At 28.4% G+C, this 18,068-nt stretch overlaps 2 long non-coding RNA genes across 2 annotated transcripts; one reads left to right on the forward strand and one right to left on the reverse strand.

The window, feature by feature from the left end:
- Positions 1 to 135: 135 nt before the first annotated feature.
- Positions 136 to 1,739, reverse strand: LOC128394420 (uncharacterized). The gene is made up of 4 exons (XR_008326364.1): positions 1,381 to 1,739; positions 925 to 1,213; positions 336 to 856; positions 136 to 274 (listed from the first exon to the last, which is right to left on the reverse strand). It is a non-coding gene; the product is annotated as an uncharacterized LOC128394420 (long non-coding RNA).
- LOC128394418 (uncharacterized) lies at positions 604 to 17,673 on the forward strand. Its single transcript, XR_008326363.1, has 3 exons — positions 604 to 746; positions 17,188 to 17,272; positions 17,415 to 17,673. It is a non-coding gene; the product is annotated as an uncharacterized LOC128394418 (long non-coding RNA).
- Positions 17,674 to 18,068: the final 395 nt, after the last annotated feature.

Below are 18,068 nucleotides of genomic sequence, written 5' to 3' on the forward strand. Positions count from 1 at the left end.
ATTGTTAGATTGTATTTCCAATTCGTATTATTTATGAGTATATTTGAGATTCGAATCATCGAGTTTGCTCAAAAAAAGTTCTCCCTCGAGTTCTGTGTTGAGTGAAACTTTGTCTATTCTTATACTCGAATCATTTCATGATGAAATCCAACAGTTAACAGATTAATTCAATGATCACGATTCCATCCTTAGTTAAATTGTCAGTGAGACTGTTAATTAAAAGCTGAATTTAAACATGTTGAATGAATTGTGCTCTGAAGTGAATCTAAAACATCTAAAACGAAATCAACAATTAGACTTGACTTGATTGTCTTAAACTGTTTTTGTATACTAACCAAGAAGTTAACTTTTCGTCTCAGTTAATAGTCACAGTACTTTAAATTGTTACTCTTAATTCAGAATTAATGAATTACGGTAACTTTATGAAACTGGAATTGTCCATAAGTTATCCCTTTCACCGCAATCATCTAATTTGAAAAAAAATCAGATTCAAATTTCATATTTGGTCCAATAGTTTTTTTCTCACAAAAGTTGAATTGCTCAAATCAATTCTTCCCATTTGATTGAATATCATCAGTGTCCATTTTTAACTGTTAATCCACACAATTAGCCGGCATTTTACAATTTATCCTCTCTTACTTTCTCCATCTTTGTGATTACCGGATTAACCAACAGCAAAAGTATCAATATGACAAGAAACTGTATCAACGTTGATAGTAGTGATATAACAGTTAAATATTACCCAGGTAAGTAGATTGTAATTTCATCATTCCATTAATCAAATACAATACAATTAACAGATCAATTCATCTGTGTCGCCCCATGAAATCACCACATGGATCATACAGTTTGAGGCCTAAATGACAAGGAAAACAAAAGAAAATCAGAATATTAATACAATGTATAAATCACTTTGATAATTACCTCGTTATTACTTGAAAACTATTCTCTCTCTTTGTCTCTATTCATTTATCTTACAAAGATTAAGTGACTAGGAGAGAAATATATTAATAGTAACATGGAAATTAGCATTAATGTAGATAATTAAAAAGATTCAATTAGGATTATAACAAAAAGGAGCCGTTGGTACATATAGAAAAACTCATTTTCCAACACAAAGAAAAACAAGTAATTCTATTGCCGATATCCCATTAAAAGTATTTTTCCAACCACCGTCAATGGAAACCACCATAATCATGACAGAATTATTATTCTAAAGAAAAAGATAACAAAAAGTAACAGTAATTATAATTAAAAATTAATTAGATGAACAAAAAATATCAACGTTTAGCTTATTACATAAGGTAAACATCAAAATGAAAAACACTAAAAGGGTTAACCAAAGCACTAGAATAGAAAGTGAAACATAAATTAACTTACATTTAGAAAGATTAACCAATTGCAACATGAGATAATTAAAAATTTCCAAACTCCATGAAATCACCAAAGAAAATACCAAACAATTAACTTAATCCAAATTCAAAGAATTAAAAAAATAAAGAAAAGAAAATTTTTTTCTTAAAGAAAATTAATTTTTCTATCAACATAAGCGACGCCCTTTTTATGCTCTTTATGCTTTTCCATTTACTGGTGAAAGAAAAAGTCAATTTCAATTTGTGTCAACAATTAACTTTCCCCTCAACAATTAAGCTTATTAGAAAATGATTAATGGTTAATAAGGTTTAGTCCAGTTAATCGTTAACCTAAGAATCTTTTTTTTATTTTGTTCTCTTTTTTTCTTCTAAACCATCATCTCGGTAACAATTACTTTCTACCAACAACAACAACAACAACAACAACAAGATCCTTTTAATGGTCAACCTTTTGATATAATTTTCGTTACAATTTAGTTAATCAATTTTGTTGATTTCTATCTGTTTCTCTATCATTATGATTCTCAATTTTCTCAATGGTATCATCATTATCGTTGTTTTCACCGTGGTCAAAGTAAAATAATCAGTGTATGTGATAGATAAATGGATCCGATGTGTTTGTATATTTCTCTTGATTCTTTGTGGCATTTACAGTTTACTCAGAACTTTTTTTCTTTCTTCTTCTTCTTTGCTTTCTCTGCCTTGATCAATTCTTACAATTGTTCAATTCAATTTAAACTACCATGAAATTGTTTTCTCGTTCATCTATTTTACATTGGAATGGATTTTGAACATATATATATAACTTTTTGTCTTCTTTTCCTTTATGAAGATGAAAATTCAGTGAATCCATCTCCATGAACCTGGATGAATATTTTACTTGAATAAGAGAGAGAGAAAGAAAGAGATCGAAAGAAGGAAAGAAAAGTTCAGCAAAGGAAAATAGAGGAAGAGAAAAAAAAACTCGACCAAGAAAAAAGAAAAATTCTAAACGTGACCTTATCATGATAACGAATTCTGTTGTTTATCTGATCATGAGCCTTGTAAATAATAATAGAGACAATTTATTGAACAATTTAATTCATGTTCAACGATAGTGATGACCAATTAATCAATATCCAGCTACTGTACAACTTGAATCATATTTTTTTCACTCTTATTTCAAATAATAGATTCAATTGTGAGGTGAAATTGAACTGGATCAGATGATTATCCATCATAAATAACAACAATTGAGATTATTCCGATTCTGATTTGAAAAGACAACGAGTAATACAATATGATAACAACAACAGTTATCAGAATAATAATATTACAAACACAAGAGACAAACGAGCAGAAAAAAAACAATATCAATGGTAAGCAGGAACTGGAAGAGCAAAAATAAGCAACATGATAAAATCCAGAACTTTTTCCACCCTGAAAGCCAACGAAAAGGAAACTGTGGGTGGAGAGAGAGAAAAAAAATTGAGAGAGAGATAATTTTCACTCTCACATGGATGATGAAAGATGAAGATGGAGATGGAGATGAAGATGAAGATGAAGATGAGAGAGGCAATATCTATAAAGCTTTCTTTTGGGTATCGCTTTTTATTTCATCAGAATCGTCTGAACAGAAATGCTGAATTGAGACTGAATTGAAAGCAAGCAAGCAAAAAAAACTACAGTTAATCAAATAGAGGAGGAAGATGATGATGATGATGATGACAAAGAGTGAGTGAGAGAGAGGAAAGTGGATTTAATTAAAGTGACAAATGATGATCAACAAAAAAATCAGGCAACTCTTGATTTATTTGTTATCGGAATTTATCATGATAACAGATAATAAGAAACAACTGAAAAAGTTTCAGCAACTAATCAAATAACAACATTTTGTCTAATCAGTTTAATTAATATGATAAATATAAATTGTTAGGGTGTATGAGAAACAATCACAATCAACAAATCATTTCACTTGTTGTATAATTTTCATTTGTAATCAGTAAATATCATCATTGTTAAATTGTTGATGTTTTCGGCTTGTTGATTGTTATCATTACACGAAAATTATTATTTTCATTTAATAATCAATGTGATCATCTTAATGAGTTTGTTTTTATTATTATGTTTATGATTTTTTTTGAAGGTTTAAGATGATGAAAAGGAGATGGTCAGTTAAAGATGGTGGATGATAATAGTTAATCATCAGGAATGTTAATATTACTCGTTAATGGTCAATAATAACAATGATGGTTAATGGAGGTGGACAAGAAAATATTGAAATTATGAAAAGGTTTACAAATGAGTCTCCAGGGGGTCAAGAAAGTGACTGACCAGTGACTTATATGAGAGTCATAAATGCTTTGGTCAGCTTAATCTCCTTATTCAACAATGATGGTGACCAGAGTGAGAGAGAGAGATATGAAGATATTACTCTTTCTATGCTCGTCTTCATCTCTTTCGATGATGATAATGCTAAGATAAAGATGATAAAGATGATTTCTCTCTCTCTCTCTCTCTTCCCTTGGATGACATTCCAATGGGAAATGGTCAGTTTTTTTATTCGTGACTCAATCTCATCTTTATCTTGACCATTTCTTCATCAGTTTTGTCTCATCATCAAAAAAATTCAATGATGACCACTGGTTATCTTTAGAAACGATATAAATTGTTTATCTAAATCACGTATTCGTCAATGTCCATCCTTTTTTATGGTCATTTTAATGATTTAAAGAGCTTGTTAATTGTTAAGCTGAAATTAGGATTTCAAGAAAACTATTAATCAAATGATATCCAATTTATCATGTTCACCAAACTGTTATGATTAAAAGTTAATCATTAAATACATTGTTACTAAATTGATTAATATTTATGGACCACACAACAATTGATTGATTATCTGATGGTCTCTCTAAGGCTAATCATTAAATTGTTAACATTAGATTGCAGTGACTTGGCGAGGAAATTTAATCATCTACTAATAATAATCAATGATTAGCATTTGGACATCATCAAGAGTCAATGTGCAATTTGATAAATTGTTGGTGATTTATTGATTATCCTGATCATTTAATTGAAATCCTGAAACTTTATATTTTTTTTTATTTCGCTTCCGTTTTCATTAACTATTGTTTCATATTTTCACCAACCAATTGAATGGTCAATCAATTTTATTTTGATACATTTTCAAGAGCAATTCAATCAAACGTGATAAGAATCACTTGACAATCATGATGATGATGATGATTAACAATTAAACATTCAACTCAGATTAAAGTTGAACAAAGTAAAACAATTATCAGAAAACCCGGAAAAAAAGTTGCAAGTTAATCACTCAAAACCCAAATTTGAATGGTCAATCCTATGAATGTGTCCACTAACTGCCCATAGACAAGTAAACAATTACGATTTACAATATAAACAGTAATCAGTTTGATTAATCATCAACAATCAAGTCTTTTATATTATACAATATGTACATTATCAAATGTAAAAGGTGATAGAGATGATGATGAAAGGTTAGATGAAGATTAAGGTAGAAATGGGATTTTTAAAGTAAATATCAAGGTAAATGATGATAAAGAAGATGAGGAAAATGTTATTGGAAATGGACAAAAGAAACAGAGATAATCTCAAGAGTTATATCTTCGTTAACACGGTAAATAAAAGCTCGAGTCTGATGTTGACTCGACAAACAATAACAATAGTCTTTAATACCATCATGATAATGTTACTTTCAGATGATTTTATCGTTAAATGAAGCTCAGAACTTTTTGTTTCCCTTGTTTCCTCCTCATCCCATCATTTAGATGCTACTTTAAGTTACCCGGAAATAAAAATTTCACCAGAAAACAAGTTTCTTTTTAAATGTTCAGAATCAATAAAATCCATTGAAGCGATTCTATGAGCCGTTTCAATGTCTGAATCAATTTCATGTTGTTTTCATGATAACATTGTAACTAATTCTGATTCCCTGCATTTCTCACAACTCCTTTACTAGGATCATTACCATGATGATGAGCATCTTCATGAGCTCCGCCATTATCTTCATCCTTCAGGCAGCATTTATGAGTAGTTGATATGGAGAAAAAAATTCTGATAAACTTTTCAATTTAATCTTCATGCTCTTACTATTTACTATTGAATTATTTTCACTCCCAGTTGATTGAACCAACGAGCAATTAATTATCAGCGAGAGAGGAAAAAAAATAACACTTTCAATCAGATTGATAACATTTTCTCAATACTTTCATTCTGATTTTAAGATTTCAGGATTAGCTCAACTTCCGGGTTTCCAATTTTAAGTATCTCGGCCTCATGGAAACACTTTCACCTTGTTCATTAATTCAGTGATAATGATGGTAATTTTGATTGATACTCATCACCTTCATTAGAGTTTGAACAAGAAGAAAAAAGAAAGAAAAAAACTAAACCAAAATTAATGGAAGATAAATCATCTTAAATCATAATCTTATTGCTGAACAATTTTTCCCACCATTAATCATGAAACTATTCAGATAACTGTTCATTTGAATAGATTCATCATCATGGATATTAAGCTGAATGAATTTTGTGATTGGTAAAAAAAAAATAATCCCACAGAAATGAAATGTATTCATGATCATGATATTATATAAAGTAACAGATAAACAATGATAATTTGATTCTGAAAGATGATCATGTAAATGAATTACAAGTCAACATGATGATTGGAATTGATAAAAATAAACAGAAAACTATTCATTCAACTGATTCAGAACTTTTTTCATCTCAACTATCACAATCGTTACAATTTTTTATCTTCATCATCTTCTAGTCTGATGAACTTAATCAAATCGATTAGGAAAATGTTAATGTTGAATTAGTGATCATCCTCATCCAGTTTGTAATCTTATCAATGTGGTTTTTCAACATCATCAACAATCAAATTATCATTAAATTCATTCATCATGAATTAACCAATAATCTAAGTTTCATCTTATCATCAGTTAATTAATCATTTGATAACAATTCACTTAATTGTGTCAATGCTGTAAGAAAACAACAACAACAAAGGATAAAAGTAAATGTCATTTATCAACCATTAAGTCAAAAAGTAATGAAAAAAGTTTCCATCTCATGATTAGAATTGATTTTCATCAGAACTTTTTTTTTTATTCTGTCCCTCCATTCATATATGAATATACCTTTCATGATGATAATTCAATTTGTGATGATGATTTTTGATTATTGTAAGATTTTCATTTCAATGTAAGGAAAAGCAGTTAGTTAACAATGTTCACTTGGTATGAAAATCAATTCACATCAACTGAATGTTTATATTTATCATGATATCATGATGATAATAATGATATAACAATGTGACTCAATGGATGAGGATGTAGAGGGAAAAAAATCAACATGAAAACAAAGTGAAAGGATGATGAAGATGATGAGGGAAAAACAAGGAAATAAGAAAATGGAAAAGAAATAGAAAAAAAATATAACAGAAATGATGATGGAAAAGATGAGGAAGATGAAGATAAAGATGAAAAGGAAGATGTTATCATCCTTGGTAACCATTCATTTCTTTTGACTCTTTCAGAGCATTTATCATGAATTCTGATAATGAGAGTGAAAAATTCACTCACAAACATCATGATAAAGAGACAGAATCAGAGAAAGTGAAAGAGATAATGATAAAGATTCCTATTCATTTCGATTGATTGTTAACAATCATCATGATTCTTGATTTAACTTTCATCTTATTAACACCGAACTGAATCAACTTACCTTGAAATTGAATCATTGTAATGATACATTTAAATCAAACTATAAACACTTTTCCTTGTAATTATCATGTCAATTAAATAAATTGACTAATCATGTTACTACAACTTTCACAATTACGGTTTACATTTGATTAAATGACTTAAATGTTTCACTCTTTATTACGATCAATTAACTACACAATTTTTTTTACTCTAACAATCAAATCTGATTAGTAATCAGGCACTAATATTATTTGCATTAAACTGATATAATTGTCATGATAATACAATTACAATTAATAGTATTAGTAATTGATTAGTATCTTGAAGGAATTGGTGAAAAGTTCATTGATAATAGTAAAAAAAAATCTATATTATCATGAACCCTCAGGGGGTGTTCATGATAAGATGATTATTAATTACCTGGATTATAATTAAATGGCTCTATTGATCTGATTTGATTCGATCTGATAAATTAGGTGATTATTATTATTCAGTTTCCATTGTGTTTGTTCATGTTTTGGTTCTGGTTTTTTTTTCTCGGTTTTCATGGTTGATTCAATGGACGGAAAGTTCTGGTTGTATTCAGGTTTTCCTAAGAAATGAATAACTTGTTATTTGTTATGGGAAGAAAAAAAAAACTTTCTAAGGAAAATGTTGGTCAAGGAAGCATATTTTCACCATGACCAGTGTCCAGTTTGAAAGGAAAGAGGTGGACGATGGACAAAATCAATTTGAAAATTGTCACTTTCAATGAACCATAGATCACCATGTTCACCATCATGTTTATCATTAGAATCTTTTTCTCATGTTTAAATATCATTCTCCATGAGAAACTGAACACAAAGTTCAAGGATGAACCAGTTTTCAATATATTTATATATAAACTTAACGATAATCAAACTTTTCTTCATCATGAAAGTTGATTCCAAATTCTGATACTTATATTTATGAACAAAAAAACATTGCTTGATCATTGCCTTAGGCGATAAATTCAACAATCATCATGACATAACATTGTAAATCAAAAGCATTTATCAAACTTGATTCAGTCTCCATCATGTTACACAACTATTAATATCTAAATATGTATTCCAATATCATGGTGAATTGGAAAATTGGAAGAAAAAAAAAGTTCTGTATGAAATTCATTCCAATTGATTATTTATCATCATTGTACATCAAGATTCATCTTTTATTGTCTTTTTTTTCATCAATCTAATACCTTCAGGTGATGTTATTATCAATTTTTTCTTCTTCCTCTAAATTAATAAATTATTCTGATTCTGTAATAAATTATTATTACATTATAAGCCTTCAAGGTGAATTCAGTGTTGAACTTTTTCCTCTTTGGCTACTCACTTATCATCGGATATCATTCTCATGATGATTATCATGATCATCCCTTTGATATCTAATGAGACTATTGATTTGGTCTTTGTGTCTCATGGATTCTCCCTTTCGATTCCCAAGTAATCAGTTAACTTGATTATCTAATTTAATATGGAATCTGATGTCCATAATGATTAAAGTAAACACTGGACTCGATTTCACCATAATTATTATCAGAACTTATCGTTGTAACTGTTATTCAAAGTTCTGAACATTTTACTGATCCTTTGCTCCAAATGAAAACAAAATATCACTTTTATAGTTGGAAACTTTTTCTCCTCATGATGATTATGATTTAATCTAAAATTGATCAGTATAAATGAATTTGTATTCACTTTTATTGTGATTATAAAGTAATTAAGAAGAAAAAGTTATTCCATTTGAAGGAAAGAACAATTTTCACTCATGATATCAAACAAATGAAGAAATTTATTCCCATGAAATTGGAGAAAATCTCAGTTAACATTTTAATCGAGTGAATAAAATGATTAACTAATTACAAGATGATTCGATTAGGCTGTAAACTAATTTCGTTTGGAAATAATATTATATCAAGTGGGCAAATTTCATTGAGAATGAAAATAAAAGGTTAATCTGATTCCGCTTTTTCTGTCTCTTCCACTCAATAAATGAGAGTAAAGTATCATCATGATCATCACCATGGTAGAAAAGTGAATTTGTTCTGAGTGAAAATTCATTGATAAATCTTTCATAAAGTTCTGAGTTTTTTTTTCTTCTTCTTCTTCTCTTGGTAATATTTTCCCCACTTTCTTCATTCCCTGTTAATCTAATATCAAAATTCAGTGGATGGAATTCAAGAGGAAGATAGATTTTCACTTTCTATCTTCCTTTTGTCTTCCTTTGAATATTTTCTCATCCTCGACTAACATCATGGGAAAACAAAAGATGATGCTGAAGATGGAGATTACTGAAGCTCTCAATTTTCCCACCTCCCACTTTCCACCATCAAGGCGGAAAAAAAGTTGAACATTCAAAATTCAGACACAAAAAACATTCAATATTCATGATAACCAAACGATGATAATTTGTCTTTTGTCAAAACTTAAATTACTGCAATCAACTTACTAACCATTAGTGATTAAGTTCAATCATTACAATGGTTGAATTTAATTGTTGTCAATTACATTTTGATCACTTAGTTTATTCACTGAATTCACTTCTCAAATAACGTTCAACATCCTCTTCATGGTAAAACGATAAGTTCAAGAATATTGAGTAAATATCAAATTTTTTTTCTCTTCGTTCTCATGTAACAATAATTTTCTCAATAAATTATTACCAATATTTTATTTATCATGAGCTTGGGAACAAACAAAAAACATGATATTCAAATAGGTTGAAAGTTCAGTTTGAACAGTAATAGTGAATATGTATTATCAGAACTTTGGAGATAAATCTTCAAATCAATTGGATTTCCTTCATGTCAGAACTTTTTTTTTAGGTTCGGTCAACAAATTTATCCAATTCTCTGTTTTCTCTGAGTTCCCATCATCAGATTTTACATGGAAATGTCAGAGTTTTTTCCTTCTTCTTCTTCTTGTTTGATTTACATTCAAAGTGTTCCGATAATATTAACGATATTTCCTGGAAAAGTAAACCGGAAAACGGAAATACTATTTTATCTCAAGACTTTGATGATTTTAACCAGAAATTTAAACTTTATATTATGTACAATTTGATTGTGTTCATCAGTCAACATCATTAACCAAAAGTTGACTCAAGGCTTCACCATGATAATCATGAACTTTTTTCACAACCATGAAACAAATTTGTTTAGATGAAGTAAAACAAAATATTGATACAATATTAAATTACAACAATTGACTTTCGGGAATTGAAGATGAACCAAAAACTATCATGGAAAATAAAAAATTTGATCATCTCAAGTTTTTCTCATCATGTTTCATGAAATTTCATGTTCATGGTGATGATGCAAAGATAATGATAACCTTGATAATATTTCAGAGCACTTGAAACTTGTCCAGTGTTAATAATAATGTTTTTCTTACATGTAATCCATGTATGAAGATCAACATCTGAATGTTAACTGTCATCACAATGATAAATTAACATGAACATCATCATGGCAATAATGAAACTTCATCTCTCATTATGCTTAATCATTCAGTGATCAGCTGATTCAAGGTTGAAACATGATGACGGTGAGGATGCTGGTAAAAAGGATGAGGATGAAGGAAAAGGATTCATTTGGATCAATAATGTTCATCATTATCTTTGGCTTTAGTTTAATCATAAACATCATCATCATCATGTTGTTCATGGATAATTGAGATGAAAATCATTTCCTCATTCAGAATTGGAACTTTTTCTTTTCTTTTCTCTCTTTCCATCAAACCTAATCTTTGACATACACACATCATGATAACCTGTTAATCTAATATCAAAATTCAGTGGATGGAATTCAAGAGGAAGATAGATTTTCACTTTCCATCTTCCTTTTGTCTTCCTTTGAATATTTTCTCATCCTCGACTAACATCATGGGAAAACAAAAGATGATGCTGAAGATGGAGATTACTGAAGCTCTCAATTTTCCCACCTCCCACTTTCCACCATCAAGGCGGAAAAAAAGTTGAGCATTCAAAATTCAGACACAAAAAACATTCAATATTCATGATAACCAAACGATGATAATTTGTCTTTTGTCAAAACTTAAATTACTGCAATCAACTTACTAACCATTAGTGATTAAGTTCAATCATTACAATGGTTAATGTTATCAATTATTTTGATCACTTAGTTTATTCACTGAATTCACTTCTCAAATAACGTTCAACATCCTCTTCATGGTAAAACGATAAGTTCAAGAATATTGAGTAAATATCAAATTTTTTTTCTCTTCGTTCTCATGTAACAATAATTTTCTCAATAAATTATTACCAATATTTTATTTATCATGAGCTTGGGAACAAACAAAAAACATGATATTCAAATAGGTTGAAAGTTCAGTTTGAACAGTAATAGTGAATATGTATTATCAGAACTTTGGAGATAAATCTTCAAATCAATTGGATTTCCTTCATGTCAGAACTTTTTTTTTAGGTTCGGTCAACAAATTTATCCAATTCTCTGTTTTCTCTGAGTTCCCATCATCAGATTTTACATGGAAATGTCAGAGTTTTTTCCTTTTTCTTCTTCTTGTTTGATTTACATTCAAAGTGTTCCGATAATATTAACGATATTTCCTGGAAAAGTAAACCGGAAAACGGAAATACTATTTTATCTCAAGACTTTGACGGTTTTTAACCAGAAATTTAAACTTTATATTATGTACAATTTGATTGTGTTCATCAGTCAACATCATTAACCAAAAGTTGACTCAAGGCTTCACCATGATAATCATGAACTTTTTTCACAACCATGAAACAAATTTGTTTAGATGAAGTAAAACAAAATATTGATACAATATTAAATTACAACAATTGACTTTCGGGAATTGAAGATGAACCAAAAACTATCATGGAAAATGAAAACAATGAATTTGATCATCTCAAGTTTTTCTCATCATGTTTCATGAAATTTCATGTTCATGGTGATGATGCAAAGATAATGATAACCTTGATAATATTTCAGAGCACTTGAAACTTGTCCAGTGTTAATAATAATGTTTTTCTTACATGTAATCCATGTATGAAGATCAACATCTGAATGTTAACTGTCATCACAATGATAAATTAACATGAACATCATCATGGCAATAATGAAACTTCATCTCTCATTATGCTTAATCATTCAGTGATCAGCTGATTCAAGGTTGAAACATGATGACGGTGAGGATGCTGGTAAAAAGGATGAGGATGAAGGAAAAGGATTCATTTGGATCAATAATGTTCATCATTATCTTTGGCTTTAGTTTAATCATAAACATCATCATCATCATGTTGTTCATGGATAATTGAGATGAAAATCATTTCCTCATTCAGAATTGGAACTTTTTCTTTTCTTTTCTCTCTTTCCATCAAACCTAATCTTTGACATACACACATCATGATAAGATTATTGAACTATCTCATGTATCATCATTATCATCATGGTTTATTATTGATTTCCTATCTGATTATAATCAGATAATGAATTGATAATAATGACTTTCAAAGTGTTGATCAGATTAACACAATGATTAATATGAAAAAAAGGGATTTTTTTTTATCATTTTCAGAGTAAAAATAATTTATAACATACGTTAAATCCCAATCAGGGATTAGGATTATCACCAACAATAAATGTTCAACTTTAATTACAAGAATTAAGGTTAAATTAAAAATGATAATCCCTTTTACTTTAATCTCTAAATGGATCAATATTTGTTATTACTCAGATGATTAAAGGTAAATGATTATCGTGATAATAATCATCTTGATCAGTTTGAGCTTTTAAATCATTTGTCTTACTTTAAATTGATTAGTTTTCAAATTGGATTGTTGTTGGTGATAACGGTTATCATTACAGGAGCAATTTAAAAAGATAATTGTTTGGATTCAATTGTAGAGAGAGAGAGAGAGAGAGAGAGATGAAGATTAAGAGATGATGGAATTGTAAGTTTCTCTTACTTTAGCATCCTCATCATTTTCATTCATTGAATTAAACTCATAGAGTGTCATTGATTGAATACCTTTCTTACATCATGAGAGAGGAGATACAAAAAAAGAGACTCAATAGTTGATGATGATAATGATTCTCATGATGATGATATGATTAGATAAGTGATGTTTACTCATCATCATCACATCATGATGACAGTTAAAAAGATAACGGTAAAAAAGCATCTTCTTAACATTGAACATCATTATCAGAATCAGAATCCAATTGTAAATATTAAATTTTCATCTCACCAAAAGCGAGGCATCTAATTTAATGGTATCAGATCAAATTATTATTATCATCAGCTCAATATCATGAATTTAAATTGTCACACTATCAAGAATGATTATCATTATATTCATGATACATATATGATAATAATGATTGTAACAATAATGATCATATGATGAAATATGAAAAGTTTTCATGAAATAATTCATATGATAAAAGGATTGATTCAAATATAATGTTTCAAAAAATAAGAAGAAAAAATTTTCTTTTTAAATATTTTTATTGTATTCAATTCAATTCTGATGGATTTTGATGTTGATTCATCTCTCCCCCATTCCCTGTCATAATAATATACTCACTTGATTGTCAAGTACAATCTAATTAAATTGTGTCATTTACAGTTAAATTTTTATAACAATATCAAGACAATTTGATTATTATGATCAGGGGAAAGTTTTTTTTTCTTTGGTTTGTATAACCTTCAAATTTCATCAATCATATTGATCGGAAATTCATGGAAAATTCATTCGATTCAATTCATTATTAATTATTGTCATTGATTAGTGAAAGTTAATTGATTTGTGGGTGGAGAGAGAGAGAGGAAAAAAGTTCTTATGGGACAGAATTTTTTTCTTCCTTTTCTCTGAAAACTATTAATAGTTATTTCCATTGATTCTGTTATTCAGATAAAATATCAATCTAACTGATCATCATGATAGAATTACGATGAAACTGATAACTCTCTCTCTCTCTCTCTCTCTCTCTCTAACTTGATGATGAAGATAATGAAGTTATCATCCATGATCTTCCGTTTAAATTGGAAAGTAAATGAGTGAGAAAAAAATGATTGATGAGAAATTCAGTTTCAATGTCACCTGGGAGGTGAAAAAATGAGAAATAATATTTGATAACCAAGAGAAGGAGAAACAGAGGATGAAAAAAGTAGAGAGAATTTCTAAAAAATGTTATAACATGTTGATCAGAATAATTTAACATGGAAAACCAATTTCACCATAATATTCATCAGAACTTTTTTTTCATTCTTTCCTTACCATTTTCCACCCTGAATTAAGCGGAAAATGTCAAAAACAATGAAGAAGAAGAAAAGAGAAAATAAAAAAGTTCTGTCAACATTATTCAAAGAATCTTAATCTCCCTCATGAAATCACCTTTCATGGTGGGAGAATCGGTGATGGAAAAAACTGTTATTCACTCTCTTTCCTCTTTCTTCTGGTGTTACCCTGATTCTATCATGAATCTACCACCCAAGTCTCAGAAATTAACTTCATCATGGTCAATTGAGTTGATGTTGGTCAGTGGCGGTTATTGTTATTGTACTTGAATAATACATGTAATGAGTAACATTTTTTTATTCCCTTCATTTATCACAGAATTTTTGATGTTTCAATAAGAGATGATAATGATTCTGACGATAAAAATACTTGAGCAAAGTTCATGGTCTGAAAACAATTGATAAATCATGTTACCTCATGAGAAATCATCTTAACAGTTATTGAATGAGTTCATCTTTTTCATTCATAACTGTTCAAGTTTACAGTTAAAGATTATCAGCATTATCATGATAATCTGAGACGATTATCAATTCCATGTTTCTTCAACGATAAATCAATAATGAATAAAGTTAAATCATTCCAATAGATGAATATGATGTTATTAGAATTTCAATATAATCTCAAATTCGTCATCTTTTTGATTCTGACAATTAGACTACAATTTTCATCGCCAGAAAGATATTCAGATTCATGGTAATTTTCATCTTCTCAAGATTCAATATTAACATGTAACTTGGAATAACATTTACCTTGGGATTCTCATCACCTTCCAACTCTAACCTTCCTCTTTTTTAAACATTCTACATGGTGATCAGTTCACATTCAGATTCCATCATCATGATATATATGTTCAGGGGGCTGAGAATGAGGATGAATACGGAAAAAAATCACATTCTTTTGATACTTTAAATTGTTTACCATTGAAAATGTTTCCTTTGTGTGGGTATGCAAATACTACGACATTTTCAATGGTAAATATGAGTTATTATTTTCCAACGGAATATTTCAAATTATTATCCAGATGAGATTCTGTTTATTGATTGAGTTAATTGTTTCCACTACTTTTACTTTTTTTTTCACTTCTTCTCTGATTAGTTTTAATTACTGTTATTCTTGTTAATCATTAATTTGATATTCTCTTTGATCTTGATTATGAAATTGCTTTCAAAACTTTCTCTCATGTTCATTGATTAATCTAATTGTTATGATTAAATTTTATTAAATTCTCTCTACAATTGATTAAATCTTTATTATTATCAAAGGATTTCCCTTGAGGCTCTAGACTGAATTGATTCACAATTTAAATTGTTTTCACTTCTATTATTATATTGTCATCTTCTCGTTTACAATTAAACTTTTGTTCAGTTGAAAATGTTGTTGTCCTGAATTAATTTGCATTAATTTAATTGTTTCCATAATCAAAAATGAAGAGAAAGAGACAACAATTAAATCAACCAAACTGTAACACAATTAAAATTTGAATATCCTTTCAATTTGTTGAGCTTACAATCAGTTGATTAACAGAATTAAAACTAATCTGTTAAACAATTACCTTCCAGGCTTAATTATTGTCTCTTAACATTGATTATTTTAATTGTTAATCAGTTAATTGTGATCTTGAGGGGGTTTTGTTTGTATTATTATTTGAACAATTTTTGATTTGATTGTTTGATTTGTAATCATAATGAATAAATAAATTATGACAATTAATTAGATTTTCATTACAAGATATTCAAGTTTAATCATTTATTTGATTTAGTTTAATTTAATCACTTTCACCAGCCATAGATGCACAAATAATTAACCATTAATTTAATCAGTCAAGAGTTAATTGTGATCAATAACAGACTTTTGATTTGGTTCACAATCAATTGAATCATATTTTTAGCTCATTGATCATTTAATAAGTAAACTTTTACTAATTAATTACTATTTCTTTAATTAGCTGACATTATATAACCTAGCAATTAGTTGATTGTTTCACATTTCAATTTTTAGTTGATTGGTGATAATCACTTAATTGACCAACAATTAACTAATAGGTATGAAAGTTAAGGTTTATCTTTATTGTTAATTTAATCACAACGGAATTGAATGTTAATCATGTTAAGATTTTGTCTCTTTTTTTGATCAAGTTAATTATTTTTTTTATAAAGATAATTAACTAATCAAATCTTATACAATCAGTTAATTGTTGGAAAGTGTAACTGTTTGTACACAAACATACACTTGATTGTGATGGTAATAATTAAAATCCATATTAATCATGTTACTTAATTACAATGACAAAAGATTTAATCAAGATGTAACTTTGCTTAATTCTCACCTCGATAATTAATTAACTTTGATTAACCAACGGATTTTAATTGTAACGATAAAAATAGCAAATTAATTTAACCTTCAGATTATGTTAATCAAAGTTAATCAATTGATCTAAATTGTGACAATCAAAAACAACAAAACCAGAAAAATCAAATCAATTCTTGAATCTCAAATGTTCACAACTAATCAATTTAAGATGATTAATTTTAAACATTTACTGTTAATGATAATCAACAAACTGCTAATGATTAAGTGAAATGATTAACTATCAAATTAAAGGTCTCATTTAATTGTTTGGATGGTCCTTTGTACTCCAATTGTATTGTTAACTTGATTATTGGAAATGAAAAATTAACCTCAACTCTTTGATTGCTATTGTTTTCTAACCCAATTAACTTGATTGTTAATCACCTTAATTGTCTAAATTTCTCGTTAATTGTGATTAGAAGAAGCCTCATTCTGGATGTATGCCATGATCATTGTCGGAGCTGGATTTGTATTATTTCTGGTTGGAACTGTTTATCTCATGCTGTGAGTATAATTAGTCGTTAATTGTTGTAATAATTATCAGAAAATGTCAACAATTTAACAGTTAAACACGTTAATTGTTACCTAATTGTTTTCTTTTCCTTTAATCAAATCATTTTCTCATTATGTTTATCCGTCTCAACAGATCACCGGATCGATCACATTAATTGCTCCTCTTTGGTGAATTTTAATTGTAATCAAAAAATGGCCAAAGTTAATTGTTGGTAATTGTGGTCATCTAAATATAAATAATGTATAGTGTATCCATCCTTTGATTATATTAAATTGAATATTAATCATCAATTTGATTTAATTCAAATGTTAATTTCAATTTTATGTCTCATCTTAAATTAACTCCTTTTATCTTATTATTAATAAACGAAACATTAATCAAATGGTTCACAATTTAATTAATTGTCTCAAATCAATTTACTTTCATGGTAATCATGATAATCTTCAATATGGTTTTTTGCTTGTTCTTGATTAATTGTTGGGTGTGTCAAATATCAAGAATTAATGTTTACCAATTTTGGAAAACCGATGATTAATTACCTCGGCTAATTGTTGATAATTAGATTAAAAGGTTTGGTAATTAGTATTAATCGTTGTGTTAATAAAATCTAGAGGAGAGAAAAGTGAATTGAAATTAAATCTCAAGGATTAATTGTGAGTTTTTTTTTCACTTTAAGAGCCGAGGGAAAAAAATCCAATTTAATTTGATTCCGTTAGATTGACAGTGACAATTGAAAATGTAAATAACAATCAAAATCTTTGATTTGATTAGATTTACAATTCACTT

The sequence above is a fragment of the Panonychus citri genome, unplaced genomic scaffold (genome assembly GCF_014898815.1).
Source record: "Panonychus citri isolate SS breed McGregor unplaced genomic scaffold, ASM1489881v1 Contig00139, whole genome shotgun sequence".
NCBI lineage: Eukaryota > Metazoa > Arthropoda > Arachnida > Trombidiformes > Tetranychidae > Panonychus > Panonychus citri.